The following is a 16,813-nucleotide window of genomic DNA, read 5'->3' as shown; positions in this document are numbered from 1 at the left end:
AATAATTGGTCTGATAGGTCCGGAAATCTGCCTTTGGCTGTGGCCCATGCATGAGGCCTCAGAGAAAGGTAAAAGCTCCTCACAGTATTTCTCCAGACATGCTGAAGCAAGGCAAAAGAGGAAAATTCCCGACTTTAAATAGGCCCAAGTTTGAAGTTTTGTGCAGTGCAGCCTCGTTTGCTCACACCCTGCTCATCTGGATTCTTGGTTTATCTGACCAGCTCTCCTGGGGGGTTGGGCTGAGGGGGGCCATGGTGCCAGGCACAGTCCCCAAGGTGTCTTACTTAGAGGGTCGGAGCCATGTAACTTTCCAGGATAAATCCTGGCCCAGCCGGATCCATGTAGACAAAGTAGGGCTATGGCTTCATTAGTAATAATGCTCAAAATGCTTGAATTCACTCCTCACCTTTCTTCTGAGGACTTCACGAATTGATCTTCTTTTCACTCTTTCCATCAGGAGGCGTTATCACCCCAATCTCTTTGTGCTCTAAACATTTGAGTTCCAAGCTTTAGAGATCGTATCATCTTATATTTTTCACAATGAGAAAGCCAAAGCCCAGAAATATCAAGTGACTTGCTCAAGGTCACATGGCTATTCAGGGACCAAACTCCTGATTCCCAGTCCTTTATCTTCTATATTATAGTGTCCTGGCTTGCAAGGGGAGAAAATTATACATTCACCCATCCAATAAGTAATTATGGTCCCCTATGGTTGCATATAGGGCACCGTGTTAGATTCAGCGGCTATGTTGGGGGAGGAGTTGAAATACGGATCACGCACGGATTCTAGCTTCATGGATGATCACCTCCATGGCAGAATGTGCCTACCTCAAGGGGTGCCCAAGGCAATCCACTGAGGGTATCAGAAGAAAATGTTAGGGCTTCTATTTATATTTATTTTATTTCATCCTTGAAAAATGTCTATTATTTTGTGTGGGTTCAATTATGTAAATAATGGTATACTAGGTAATGTGTATCTCTACATATAATTTATAAGGAAAAGAAATACACACTTACTGGGAATGAACAGGCTAACATTTTATAAACTGATTTAGAGTGGGAGCAGAAAGATACACTCATGTAACTATAATGGCAGTTGGAAGAGTGATACTACTGGATAACCAGGGACCCAGAGGAAGGATGTGGTGGGATTAAGTAGAACATGGAGGAGGAGGTGGCACTGGAATTGCACTTTGAAGGATGGATAGCATTTGGTGAGGTAGGAGAGGCAGAAGAAGGTGGAGAGTTTCCAGTGCAGGGAAAAGAATCCTGACAGCATAAAGATGCAGATTCTTTTTTTTTTTTTTTTTTTTTGTTAGCTTCTGCTTTATAACAAAGTGAATCAGTTATACATATACAATATGTTCCCATTTCTCTTCCCTCTTGCATCTCCCTCCCTCCCACCCTCCCCATCCCACCCCTCTAGGTGGTCACAAAGCACCAAGCTGATCTCCCTGTGCTATGCGGCTGCTTCCCACTAGCTATCTATTTTACATTTGGTAGTGTATATATGTCCATGACACTCTCTTACCCTGTCACATCTCACCCCACCCCCTCCCCATATCCTCAAGTCCATTCTCTAGTAGGTCTGTGAAAGATGCAGATTCTTAAGGGACAATACTGGAAACATGATGGGTGGACCTTCAGGATGATGAAATGAAAGAGTAGTAAATATGACTGGAAAGATAGAGTTGTGCTAGATTGTGGCAGGCCAAAAAAGTTAAGGTCTGTTTTAATTGTTTACTAAGATTGTCCTAGTTAAACCAAAATGGAAGTGGGTGGATGGGATCAACAATTCCCAAGAGAATTTGCATGAACTTATTTGTGGGGGAAATTTTGTTTCTTGGCTAAGAGGAGAAAGAAGAGTTGTGTACAAGGTAACAGGTGAGCAAAGGCATAGGGATGGGGAGTGGGAAGGAGTTTTACAAATAATATGGTCTTTTCCCACCCCACCCCCTACTAAGCCCCAAGAAGAAAGAGTGGGGACAGACACTGATATAGCTGATCTCAGTAGGGCACTTGGGGCACATGTGGTGACAACGTGACAAAGTTTGCCACACCTGGTGAATCAGTTAACTACTGCCATAATATGCTCTGTAGCAAACTACCCCAAAACTCAGTGGCTTAGAAGAACCATTTATTGTATCTGTGTGGGCCAGCTGGGGTGGCTCTTGTGCCTGGAGGTCGCTTCGTGCTGCAGGTCTTCAGTTCAGCAGTATGGTTCTCTGTGTTCATTTCAGCACATTGTAAGCCCTCGCTGGCGTCACACATACTAACATCCCATTCCTTAAGCAAATAGCCTAGCCTGATGTCAGTGGGGTGGAAGAAATACACTCTGCCTCTGTGAGGCCATGGCAAGGGTGTGGACGCATATTGCTAACAGAGGAGTGAAAATTGGGACCAATAATTCAATCTCCCTCCTCATCTTGATTGGGATTACTCATATTACTAACTCATGAAAAAGACACTCAACCTTGCCTCAAGATACCTAAGGATTCAGGGTGGCCATCACTGGAGACTTGTAGCCCCTGTGTCTTGCATTCCTCTGCAGAGCACCTGGGAGAAGTATTCTTAAGGAGGAGATTGCAACATTTGGTGATGGTTAGGCCCACTAAAGTAAGGGTGGAAGTAGACCCTGATGAGAGGATAAAGTGAAAAAGCAGAAATTCATTTGTTTGTAAAACCATGCAAGACAGCTGCCGCTCATGTGACACACAGCAGCTCATGGAGATCTGCAGAAATGCATGGCTCATAACACAGCCTATCTTGATAGCATGTTTAATGTGATTTTATTTGTACCTAGGGACTGGGGAAGTCAGGAGTCATTTCTCTTTTATTTCTTTGCACACTTCCCTTTCTTCCTATGCTAATTAGTAAGGCATAGTTCAGTGTCCTTGTCACATTAAGCAGTTATTAATGTCTGTCTCACCTCCATCTGAAAGTAAGCTCCACGAGGGCAAGGTTTTTGTTTTTTGTTGATTCTGCTGTTGTTGGTTTGATCTCTTTTGTCGCCTGCTGTAACTGCAGCACTTAGAACAAGGCCTGGCACATAGTAGATGCTCAATAAATATTTGTTAAATAAATGAATTATACATTCATTTGCTGTTAGTGATGGTAATGTTTGTTGACTCACAAGGGTCATAGAGTAAGCCAACTGGAGAGCTGCACTAGAAGGGAGAACTTCTTCCAGTGGACTGCTTTGCTTGTTCATTACTCAACCCACCATTTCTAATGTTCACCCATGTCATACTATGTGGACACTAGTTTCCTCACCAGGAAGTAGAACTGTTCAACGCTGACCCTGCCCACCTTTGTGCCCTATTGATGGTGAGGGAACCTCTAGTATGTATGGAAGCATATTCCAGATGAGCTCGTTGTTTAATTTTGCCAGATTACACCTCCTACCCCTTGTGCCTGTCTATGTCTTAGTTGTCAGACCAAAGTGCAGAAATCTCACTAGCTGCCTCTGTGAAGAGCCTTTTTACTTGAAGTTGTCATTTAAGTTAACTTTTACACAAACAAAATGACCCCTAGTATCTGTGTCTGTCCTACTCAGATTTTTACTGTATATTTACTCGGACATTTTCAAGCATACTCTCCACCTTCAGGAATTTGAAGAAGCTGTGAGTTGGATGCTGGAGAGGAGTGGAAGACACTGTGTGGTAAAGATTGCTGTTGTTGTTTGTACTGACAGTTTAAAAAAAAAATAATCCAAGTAAATGTGCCGTTAAATGATAACCATAGGGCATATTATTAATATATTATTAAATATATTAAATATTTTATATAATATATTAATACATATATAATATCTAAATATACTGTTAGTTATATTAGTACATTATATAGTATTAAATGCTCTAAATAATATTCCAAGTATTTAAAAAAGCACAGCCTTCTGAACAGATGTCAAATAGGATAGATTCTTTGCTTCAAGAAATTTCAAACTAATATGTTGGGGGGGGGTCACATAGTTTCTAAGACAGGAAGTTAATTTGCTTTGACAAGCTTCAGTTTTTATAAGATGAGCAATATATTGAATGATTTTGCTGTCATTTCAGTGTTATTTTAAATATTGGAGTTATGTTTAATGAGTTCTCTTGCATTAGTAATCTTGTGAAGTTTTGAAACACCCAATTTATTTGGCCAATGTTTTCTGGCTTGCTATTACGACTCAAACCAAGTGTTCTTCTTGTGCTCATTTTCAAACATGTTATTAGATATATATTTATGGTTGAGAATTATTCCACTTGAAACCCAAAGTGATCTTCATTATGTGGCTTTAAAATCTTGGTAGCATGATTGTGTCTTGTGGTGAAGTAATAATACGATTTATATCATGCCTCACTTGCAAAGAGCTTTCATATACATTATTATTGTACTATCTGCATTTTACAAAAGAGAGAACATGGACTCATGTCTTGCCAAGAATCACATGGCTAGGTAGTGACAGGGCTGAGTTTCAAACTTTTCTCTTGCGAAGGAAACTTTAACGGTCTCCTGAACAGCTTCACATTCTTCCATTGCTCTGTGTGAGACTGTGAGCATGACGTACATAGAGAAGCCCTCTGTTTGTTATTGCAGTTGCTAACTTTCTGCAGTTCTACCTACAGGAACTTATGTTCCTGGTGAGCATTTTTCCCTCAAAATTATGACCCCTAACTACTACTCCTCTTCATGTTGAAGGCATTGTTAGTTCTGACTGTTGGAGATTCATTTATTCAGCAAATATTTGTTAATTGCATGTTGATCTTTCTAAAACAATTTTGATTTTTCTAAATCTTGCTTTTTGATGGTTCTCAATATCTACTTCATGTTCATGTGTATGTATGTTTGTGTATGTATGTATGTATATCTACCTATCTCTATCAATTCGTTCAGGTGATTTCTCTTCACCTGGTTGATTAGAACAAGTGGATTAATTAAATAAACTAATTTGTGGAATTAGTTTTGATCAACTGTTGCTCTGGGTATTCTTGTATTGGGGGAACCTGATCTTTGCTGAGCTTTGAGGTTTTCTCATTCTTTTGGCTTTCCCTGGGAGATGTGCATCCCCACCCTATTCATTTTTTCATGGGTATGCTGTGGGAATAGTTTTTGACCCCATTGTTCTCACTGTTGCTGCCACTACACTGTGATGTATCTGCTGTATAAACTGTACTGAGGTTTCCTCTAGCTATCAAGGCCCTATTATTTAGGTGACTTGCCTTTGCAGAGCCATGCCTCTTTGGGAAGTTGAGTTCTTGTACAAGGTCAGTATAGCTGGATGCCATCATTGCTGTAATCAGATGCCTCTGCAGCACAAGAAGCATTTGCAAATCCTCCCAGTCCCTATTCGCAGACACTGCTGGCTCTTCCTTTGTCCAGTGTCTTTCATCTTTCCAGGGCCTATCTCCACCCTCTGATTCATCATCAGAAGGGGTCTCTCCATTTGTTGTTGGTTATATTCTCATGCAGCCTTAGCTTTGATGGCTTCCATTTCAGCTCTAGTTAGCAGGAGTCTCTTCGGCCCCATTCTGTTTTGCAAAGTTTTGTGCTTTTACCCAGTTCTTATCAATACAAGATTTGGGCTGATCAATAGCCTGTGTTTCTTAACCACGTGTTCTCATCTCCTTTTCCAATTGGATTGGTTCCAGATAGCAGTGTTGTGTTCTTGTTTATTTTCATTGTTCATCTCAATATCTTAGTTTTTATAACTCTTATGTTTGAGAGTGACATCATTATCTAAATGCTTTGTAGTAATAAACTGATAAATTATGTAGTAATAAACTGATAAATATCAGTTTATTACTACATAATTGTTGATAATTCTACAAAGGTGTTGTATTACTTTTCTATGGCTGCTGTAGCAAATTACCACAAACATAGTGGCTTAAAGCAACACACATTTATCATCTTATAGTTCTGGAGATCAGAAGTGGAAAATGGGTCTCAGGGGCTAAAATCATTCCTTTCCGGAAACTGTAGGGGAGAATCCATTTTCTTGCTTTTTGCAGTTTCTGGGGGTTGCCCACATTCATATGCTCATGGCCTCCAACCATTTTCAAAGCCAGCAACGGTTGGTGGAGGCTTTCGACCATTGCATCACTTTGACACTGATACTGCAGCCTCCCTCTTCCACTTTTGAGGGCCCTTGTGATTACGTTGGGCCCACCCCAATAATCCAGAATAATCTCTCTATCATAAGGTCAGGTGATTAGCCACCTTAATCCCTTCTACAACCTTAATTCTCTTGTGCTAGGTAACTTAAAACATTCAGTTTCCAGGGATTAGGGTCTGGACATAATTCTGGGAATTGTTATTCTGTCTACCAGAGGTGGTGCTAAATCATAACATCTGCTTACATGATTCTTATGAACAATATGATGGAACTACTTCCTAAATTCACCTGTCTAAGCCATCTTTTGCCTTTGGAGCTGTAGGTGTGCACCAAGAGAATTCTGTTGACTACAGGAGCCAAATACGTGGATTGAGAAGGAGTGACTGTGAGGTATAGGGGTCACAGACAACAACCTTGGTGTTCTTCCGTGTCCTGAACACTGGGCATATTTGTAGGATAACTGGTTTGTTCATATATCAGAAAGTCTCCAACAAAAATATTTGTTCCTTTAAATATATTTTAGCTTTAGAAGCAGTTTCAGTGATTGAAAAGGTAGAAATTCTCATTTCACATTTTAAGTCACTTATTAGCTGTGATAGATTTTTAGATTGTCACTGATTTTCTGTCTTTATAGAAAACCAAATAGCTGCCTGATCTGGAACTCCTGAGTATAAATATAGATGCTCATGCCCATTAAAATTTGAATAAGAATGGTAGCATGGCGCTATTAATTCTGTAAGCAATTGATGAATTTGTGTAATACACTGTACATTACAAACTAACATAACAGTATTATGAAATGTCATTATGACATTTTCCAGCTTATATTTTCAATCGATCTAAAAGAGCTCGTTAGAGGCCGGGTGGCTTGGGATGGTTTGCTAGGTAGCTTACAGATTTACTGAAATCTTCAGAAAGTTTATGAACTAAGACAATGGGTCACCTCATGAGGCAGTAGAAACTTTGCTTCTAGTCCTGATTCTGTTATAACCAGCTGTGTAACACTGGCAAGTTTCCTGGTATCTGCACACCTCAGATGCCCCATCTATCAAGTGGCAAGTTTGGCCAAGAATCTCATCCAGGGTCAGGGCCAGGCTTGCTAGATTTAGCAAATAAAAATACAGGGTGCCCAGTTTAATTTGAATTTAATATAAACAAATAATTTTTAAGTATATGTCCCAAATATGGCAGGGCACATATTTGTACTAAAAATTATACATTGTTTATCTGCAATTCAAATTTAACCAGGCATCCTGTTTTTGTGTTTGACAAGATAAAGTAGTCTTACGTATGTATGCTTTCACTTTCCCTGTTGGTCAGCTGCAGGAGACATGTTTCCTATTGTGTGTGGGTCCAGCTTTCTGCTTCGCCCAGCACAGTGCCCCAGGTAGTCACTACCAGTCACTTAGAGTTGGCACGGATGATAAAATCCAAGCCCAATAAATATTTCTGGAGTGGAAGAGTAGCTGGTATCCCTAATTTATTCTGTTACCTTCATTCTGTGTCTAAAGTTCTGTGATTCTATAACATGTATCAATACATAGCATAGGTAGGAATAAAACAAACAACAGGTGTGTGTTAAAATAGACAAGCACAAGGTTATGTGCAAACTGTAGAGAGATTGTTTTGAATGTGGATCCCAGGAAGGATTAAGGTGACCATCTCCTTTCCTACTGAAAGCTTGAAATGGATTTCAGGTATAGCTTGGATTTGAAGGATGATACACTGGAGGACCATCAGAGGGGTTGGGCTCATGACCTTTGTGAGGTGTTCTGCTGGATATTTTTTCTTTGCCCTTCCACATCTGCTCCCCTCCCTTCCTTACTGTGCTTTGTGCCCCAGGAGACCTACTGGTATTGATCATATCAGTGGGATCCCTTGCTTTGTTGTTCCCAGATGGATTTGGCAACCCCAAATCAAGAGATTGGAGAGAGGGACTGAGGCAAGGTTGGAGTATTTATTTCACAGGAAGTGGCCAGTAGTTGGTTGCACCCTTTTACCCAAGACCCCAGATTCTCTCTGGCATATTCTTCATAAAGCTACTCTTCCTAGGATATAGGAATTATTCCCTCTCTGTGCCTCTTCAGATCTAGGGGTAGTAGTGGCTCCCTGATGTTGCTAGTATTAAGGTGCTGTGCTATTTCTATTTTTCCAAATCCCTGCTCTCACCTTTACAATTAGTCTCTTTATTAAACTCTCCTCAATTACTTGTTTTGAGTGTGCCATCTGCTTCCTGCCGGGGCTCTGACTGGTTACTATTATTAGCTGACTCTGAGAGTATGGGGCTTATAGAGGTTAAGTCACTTGTCCAAGATCACATAACTCTTAAGTGGCAGATCTAGGACTCAGACCAAGTATTTTCAAATCAATCTGAAAGAAATAAGAGAAAAGAGAAAGTATTTTGGGAGATTCATGGGGAATCTGGTGATGGTCTTGGAAATATGTAATATATTTTTCTCAATTGCTTTGGAAAGCATTCTAAGGAAACGAACCTATATCACCATCCATTATGTCTCTCTTTTTCCATTTTGGAAAAGTAAGGATAAGAATACTTCTTAGGTGCTTATTCTTTCTTAGTCTTTAAAAAAAAACCCTGAGAATCAAATAAACAAAAAGTAGGGATAATCTCCAAATTTTATCATTCTCAGCCTAACACTCTATACTCTAGAACATGCTGCTTCTAGTACCTTCTGTCCATCTTCATTACTTTTCCTGAAGTCCAAATAAGTTTACCTTGTAAAAAGAACATTCGTCTGCCAAGGATGAAGATATTCTTAGCAAAGCATTATTATTATTGTTGTTGTTGTTGTTGTTGACAAATAGCATGATATACTTAATATCATATGCCTCCTCTGTCTGAGATAATTATGAATGGCTTGGAATTAAATCATCTTTCTTGGATCAGACCATTTCCCATGAGCTTTTCCTGCTGCCAGCTAACCTGGGCATGACACAAAAAGGAGGGGGCAAGTCCTGGGAAGCCATGTCCCTCTGACCCGTTGTCCTCTCTTGAGTGATATGTGCTTTGGACATCCTGCCTGCATATTCCGTTTCTGTTTACCCTTTTATGCATCCTGATCTCTCTCAACTTTCCCTCTTTTCCCACCAAATACATCTTTCCCAAAGCTTCAGTTTACCTCACACTCAAGCTCTTTTTGAATCATGTCAGTTTCTCAGTTTCTGCTTTATTCCCATTGGTACTTGCTAGGTTGAGATCCGCTGTTGGCTAAAGAAGCATGAGTGAAATTGGCAAGGCAGGAAAATGGCACCATGTCAGGAAGATGCTATCCCTCATTCCTGGATGGAGGAGGATTTGGTGGCACCCATAAAGATCAGGCATAGCCTAAGGCCTATGATAGATGATACATAGGCAGTTACCCTGGTGCATTAGCTGAGCCATGTATTTTAGGAGGAGAAATAAATTTTAAGATAAAAATACCTTAAAATAGTGTACGAAGAGCCAACATGTTCTTAGGAGAGATATGGGTTTCCTTAACTGAGAAAGTTTCTGCTGCATGACTTTATTTTAGTTAATTTTGTAAAACTAGATTTTATTCCTGCTGTTGCCATAGGGGACTACCGAGACATTGAAAATTAATGCTTTTTCCAGAAAGGATTTTCTTCAGGGGTGTGAGATTGGAGGAACTTTTTTACCCAACTTCATATGATGCTGTTGGTGAAGATGTTCTGTTTTAGGGAATAGATGGGTCAGGAACTTTGATTTTTATTTTTCTCTCCAATTCCTGAAAACTTAAGCTGTATTGAAATGGGCAGAGAGTAACCCTAGGGCCTTCTTGTAAGCACCATCCATAGGGTTCAGCCACAACAGCCAATTTTATGGGACCCTTCTGGCCAGAGCCAGTGGTGTGGCTAAGAGGTTGGGGTGGTGACCATAAACCATTCTGAACATTCATCCTCATGCAGGAAAACTAAGTACCCTTAGTTGGCATTGAACTTCTTTCATAGAGAGTTGTACCAAAACTAAATGTACTGGTTTTTATGAAATTCATGCTAGACCTGTTATTTTCCACTCTACGTGGAACAAATAATTTAGACAGTGTTTTCCGAAGTTAGTTTTGACTGGTAACTGGCCTTGAACCAAAAATGGACTGAATGACTCTGGTCGTGACTGAAATGAAAGCGTAACTGATTCAAGTCCCAGGTGTCCTTCCCTGATGTTTGATTCACAGTCTAAACTGAGGCATTCCGCCCAAAAGCCATCAACAGGTGACCCTCAGCCTTACCCAGTCCCACAACTCTTCTTTTCCTCCTATGCTGTGTAAATCAAGTATGTAAATCAGGCAATTTTCTCCATGCGTTGTTATATCAGTATTTAGGATCAGTATTTCTATACTCTTTACCAAGCTGTTATTTCTCCATATATACACTTTTAACAGAAAGGTCAAGACGTTTCCGTAACTCAATAAGATGTTACCTTGACAGATGAATGGATAAAGAAGATGAGGCACATATATATAATGGAATATTAGCCATAAAAAGAAACAAAATTGAGTTATTTGTAGTGAGGTGGATGGACCTAGAGTCTGTCATACAGAGTAAAGTAAGTCAGAAAGAGAAAAACAAATACCGTATGCTAACACATATATATGGAATCTTAAAAAAAAAAAAAAAAAGATGCTGATGAACCTAGGGGCAGGACAGCGATAAAGACGCAGACGCAGACGTAGAGAATGGACTTGAGGACATGGGGAGGGGGAAGGGTAAGCTGGGATGAAGTGAGAGAGTAGCATTGACATATATACACTACCAAATGTAAAATAGATAGCTAGTGGGAAGCAGCTGCATAGCACAGGGAGATCAGCTTGGTGCTTTGTGACCACCTAGAAGGGTGGGATAGGGAGGGTGGGAGGGAGACAGAAGAGAGAGGGGCTATGGGGATATAGGTATATATATATATATATAGCTGATTCACTTTGTTATACAGCAGAAACTAACACAACATTGTAAAGCAATTATACTCCAATAAAGATGTTAAAAAAAAAAAAAACCCATTCAAATGACACATTTGCATGGCAAAAGCTGCTACTACTCTGGCTATAGAGGATCTGTCTTTTTAACCCTTTGGTCGTGACTTGGGTTGTTTGGGGAACCCATAGAGAAATCAAAGAATGTGGACAAGAGTTAAAAAAAAAAAAAAATGTTTTCCTTGAAGTGGGAGGGACAAGCTAGGATATAAGGGAAATAAAGATGGCTTTTCTGTAACTTTGAGATGGGAATAAGAGGAAGAAATATCAGTGAAGAGGAAAGAGGATGAAATAAAAAAAAAGTTGGGGGTAACACTGTGGAGAAAAATGGGGATTGAAGAAGGGTCTTGGGGATATAACTGTCGTTTGTGCTTCCTGATCCAAGCATTGAAGTTATCCTGAACGGGCAAGATGTTGACTTCTGGGGGACACAGTACAGAATATTTCAAACCCAGCTGCCTGTAAAATATGTGTCGAGACACAAGGTTACAGAGGGCTAGGCTACAGATAGGGATTATTTTGGGGGAGAAGCAGGGTGATTCACAGTTCCTGAACTTCAGGATCCTCAAGCTACTGGTGCACTCACTTTCATCCTGATTTTAGGTTTATGTGAATGTAGGCTGTCTCTTTGCTTTTAGAAGTTTTCCCAGCTGTTCTTTGGATGCTCCTTTCCTATATGTTCATTTTGGCCAGGCATCCTACATGGCTGAACTGCCTATGAACATAGAGGGCTCTCCTTCCTTCTTATCCTCAGCCAGAGATCATTCCCTTTTGTATCGGCTGTTTTCCTTGGAAGCGTGAAGCATTAGCTTTAATCAGTTTATAGAGCCCCTGACCTAATTTTACATCTGCAATAAGATCACTATGAATTCTCTGCTTCCCCGAGGAGGATAAAGCTCTGCTTTCCCCCTCCCCTCTGCAATCTTTCTTTGTGATGGACGTTAGGGAGCCTGGCAGGTTCTGTTCCACACTGCATTGCTCCAAGAGAAAATTTATTTATATATTAATTTTATATAAAAAAGATTTCTCATAGGGAGCCAAAGATTGAATCATAGGCAGAAACCTAATTTGAGGTTGAAGGCAGGATAGCGGCAAGCAATGTCAAAGAGCAAAAGCTTTGGGGGTGGTAAGTGCACAGGGATTAAAAATTTGTTTCCAATCTGTACTTCTCTCTTTTCCTTCAGCACATTGGCACATCTAGAGTGCACACCTTGTGTATTAGTTTTCTTTTGCTGAATAACAAATTACTGCAAATGTAGTGGCTTAGAACAATATCCATTTGTTATCTCGCAGTTTCTGTAGGTCAGGAGTCTGGGCTCTGCTTAGCTGGGTTACTGCTCAGTGTTTCACAAGACTGAGATCAAAGTGTTGGCTGGGCTGTGTTCTCATGTGGAGGCTCAACAAGGGATGAATCTGCATCTGAGCTCCCCCAGATTGTTTGCAGAATTTGTTTCCTTGCAGCTGTAGAATTCATGTCAATTTGTTTCTTTAAAGCCAGAGAGAGAGACACTTTGCTGAAGTTTCTATCCTCTAGACCCTCTTTTAAAGGGCTCATCTGATTAGGTCAGGTCTACCCAGGATAATCTTCCTTTTGATTAACTTATTTAACTGCTGAGAGATTTTTAATTACATCTGCAAAATCCCTCCACCATTGCCATACGAGTTAGTTAGAGGGGTCATAGGTTCCAGGCCCTCTTAAAAGGAGGGTATATGAGAGTATGTCTCATTGGGTGTCATCTAAGGGTGTGTCCTCCGTATCTCATCAATCCTTCCAGATGCCTAGGATCCCAAAATACCTCATCAAAATCATTCTATCATCTTAACAACCAAATGTGGTCAAAGGAGCAGGACTACATGTCTTTCATAATGGGCTGTATTTCCTTCTTGCTTAGAAAAATCATTTGTGAGTTCACTTAAATGTGTTTCTGTGGATAATAACCAAGGAATGGGAGAGAATTAATTAGAGTTTATTTATAATTACACACCTCACTCAAGCCCATTAGTTACACTTGCTATATATTTTTAAATTGCTTTTATTTTGTGAATGCCTCGGACTTTTAAAGATTTGATAAGGTTTGATATCAGCTTTCTTTAAGGCCTTTAGCACATGATAAATCAGTTTCAAAGAGGGGTAATTTTTTGTGTAATTAAGAAATTACGCAAAATTGTATTTTAAAACATCGTGCCCTACACATTGAAGTTTGCTTTTGTAAAAAATCTTAATTTTTAATGAAAATATATGAGAATTTAAAACAAGGTAAAGAGATTAAGGGGTATTTCTCTTCTAGTACATTTAGGAGGAGATATTTAAGGGAGGGAAGCCCAATTTCCACTTTTTTCCCCTGTAAGACATAAACCCAAACATCAATTACTCTTGGGAATCACAATTCTCAAGATTATTCTGCATCCAAAAAGTGGACTCTATTTCCCTTCAGTGCTCTTCCTTTATTCACTAAACTCAAAGGGTATAATCTAGAAAATTGAGCCCATAGAACAGGAAACCATAATATCCTTCAGTTTAAGGGTTCATGAGAATCAGGGAATCAGGGATCCTGTTCCAGAAATAAAGCATCAGGGGAAGGAGCTTAGAAGACTAAAGTAGGTAGAGACTCCTGAAGAGAAGGAGTTGAGCTTAGTAGCTGATGTTTCTGCCTCCTTTTTAACTTCTTTCTTTTTTCCCCTTCTACTTCACTGTGACTTCTCTCACTGCCTTATTAATGGAAACTCATGACTCCTGAAGCCAGGTTTTGGAGATAGCCATTCTGCCTTTCCCATTTAACCAGAATTTTTAGCTGGGTTCCTAACTTCCTGGTATTCATTTCCCAGCTTTCCTTGCAGTCAAGCATGGCCATGTGACTAAGATCTGGCTAGTGAGATGTGGGCAGAAGTGATGTGCATGACTTCTAGCTCCTGTCCTTAAAGGAAGGGGACATGCCCTCTACTTTCCTTTCTTCCCTTCCTACTGCCTGGATGTGAAGGTGAAGATGAAAGCAGGATTGGCCATATTGGCTCATGTGATGGAAGCCAGTATGAACTTTGCCAAGGATGGCAAAGCATCAAAAGAGAAAGAGTGTGAACGTGAAGCCACTATACCTACCCTAGATTTTCACATGAGAGAGAAACAAACTTCTGGTTGGTTAAAACTAAGCCACAGTTAGTTTTAGTATTTTGGTTAAATCAGCCTAACTAATCTCATAACAGATACACCAGGGATTTCCCTGGCGGTCCAGTGGTTAAGGCTCCCTCCCCACTTCCAATGCAGGGGACAAGGGTTCGATCCCTGGTCAGGGACCTAAGATCCCATGTGCTGTGTGGTGCAGCCAAAACAAACAAACAAACAAACAAACAAAAAACCAGATGCACCAGCTTAGAGAGGATCATCAGTTGAGTCAAGGACAGCATAGTGGTTGAGAGCAAGGCTTTGGTATCAGGCAGACCTGGATCAACTTTCATTGGTACTCCACCACCCACATCTGTGGCTGAATCCTAGTTTCATCTTCTGTAAAATGGAGATAGTAGTAAGTGCTTCACAGCACATTGTGTAACACCAGGGGATGAAGATTTGGTGGTGGACAAACTAGATATGGCCTGTGTTCTCAAGGTGCAGAGGGTGAGATGCATAGATAATGGCAAATTGTAAGCAGTACTGTGGAGGAGCAAAGGAGAACAGTGAGCAGGGGATTCCTTAAAGGAGTCAGTGAGAAGGAAGCAGCTGTGCAGAGCGCATCTTTATGCCCTATCAGGTATGCCCGCATGTTCAGACCTGTAGGAGGTAACTTACCCTTCCCCTGGCTCTTAACAAAGTTTCAATTACAATGCTTGAATTTTTGGTTGGGCTGTCCCCCAGCTAGACTAGACTATATGCCCCATGAAGAATGTGTGCATGTTCGCTTGCTCTTTGCTATAAATATGAGGCTCCCTGTTATGAACCAAGTTAAGAATGACTCACCAAAGCATATCTTCTAAAGGAGATTTAGTCTTTCTGTCTTCAAAGACAGCTGAGTTGGAGCTCGACTAACAAGGTGTTATCTCCGAGAACTCTATGGTGAAGTCACTTTATATAATTAACATTTATACTGAATTCTTAGCACTTAGCACAGTGCATGGCATAGAGTGGGTGTTTAATAAATATTTGTAGAATGAATAAATGAGTTTCTAACAACATTTCCGTTCTCATGGTTGGTTAGAAATCTCAACCTGATGAACATCCTAACAACAAGGGCTGTGGACAAGGGGAATGAGTCCGTTTGGGAAGGATTGAGCTCTCTTTTGTCGGAGGTGTTCAAGGATTTGGAGGAGGACGGCACACTCTGAATGGAGGGCCATGTCTTCCCAATGTGAGCCAACCCTGACAGTGCGTGTTCCCTGAACATGTGTGTACTTTGTACCCGAGGTATTTGAGACTATTCTTAAGGAGTTTTAATCATTTTTATTGAAATAATCTCTGTGCTCTGAAGTTGCTTAAACAAAGTCTGACTTCTGTCCCAGTGAGTCACGAATTCTGAGTGGCATCAAGTTCTCCTGTCCTTCTTGGACACAGGGAGGCACATGGAAGTTGTTGAAGCCACCTGGAGACTGGAAGCAAGGGTCCTGGTCCAGGTTCTGTCATTTCATGCCTGTGTGTCCCCTAGGGACCTTCCAATTCTGCATTCCAGTAACAATACCCTTTACACAGTTCCATCCTGAAAGTCCCCACATTATATTATAATAATCTCTTTTTTGGGTCTGTTTCCACCACTAAATTATGACTACCCTGTGGGTGGTCATGTTTCATCTCAATGCCTAACACCATGCCCAGGTTTGATAGGTGCTCAATAAATATTTCTTGAGTTAAAAAATTCTCTACTGTGTTCATGGAGAGAGGAAAAGGGAAATCGTTCTCTGATTTTCATGGATGAAGAAACTGAATTGTAGGAAAAGAGGAAATTGCCATAGAACTGACTTCCACAGCTGGTATTCTGGGTATGTCACTTCTCTGGGTATTTCACTGTGGATTTCCAGTCCACAGGAGAAACTTGTCCACAGACTCGAGGGGGTACCCCACAGAGCTCACATGAGCTGAGGGTGTGAAATAGACGTACTTCTGAGCCCCCTTTCTATCCCCTGCACTGTAGTGGCACACGGACATTGTTCCTATCACTTCCCCTCCTTCCAACCATAGCCTTACCCATCTTTTCTCCTTGCTGGCTTTCAGACCACCCCCCTCCTGCCTCCGCCCTTCACCATTTCAGATTCCCACAGCCACTCTTGAGAAGAGATACTGAAGCATCTGTGAGCCAGTGTTTGTTCCTGCATTTCCTTACGGTGACTAATGGGTAACACCTGTCCTGTGGATTCCCTCTTGTGTTCTTAGGATTGGATTTATCACTGCAGTAGTTTAACCATAACTAGAAAAATGTAGCTCTCTAAAGTCCCTATAATGGGGAGATTCCTAACATGGTCTAAGTTATTCCTTGCATCATAAATAACATAGACGGCACTGTTATGGACCAAAACCCTGAAAAGACAAGACACCAAGTTCGTAAATAACACATACACAATAGGGGCTTGAGGAGACTCATGGAAGTGCTTTGGTTCCTGATGGAGGACGGGGCGGGGTGGGTGGGTGGCTTCTAGGAATGCTTGGGATTTTGGGGCCCGGGCGTGAAGAGAAATATCTTCTTGTCTATGAAAACCTTTTGGATTGTGCTAACCTAACTATGCAGTCAAAGGGGGGTCTCACCTGGTC

The sequence above is a fragment of the Balaenoptera borealis genome (genome assembly GCF_965194805.1).
Source record: "Balaenoptera borealis genome assembly, chromosome: 19".
NCBI lineage: Eukaryota > Metazoa > Chordata > Mammalia > Artiodactyla > Balaenopteridae > Balaenoptera > Balaenoptera borealis.
Note: the sequence above shows the minus strand (reverse complement) of the source record.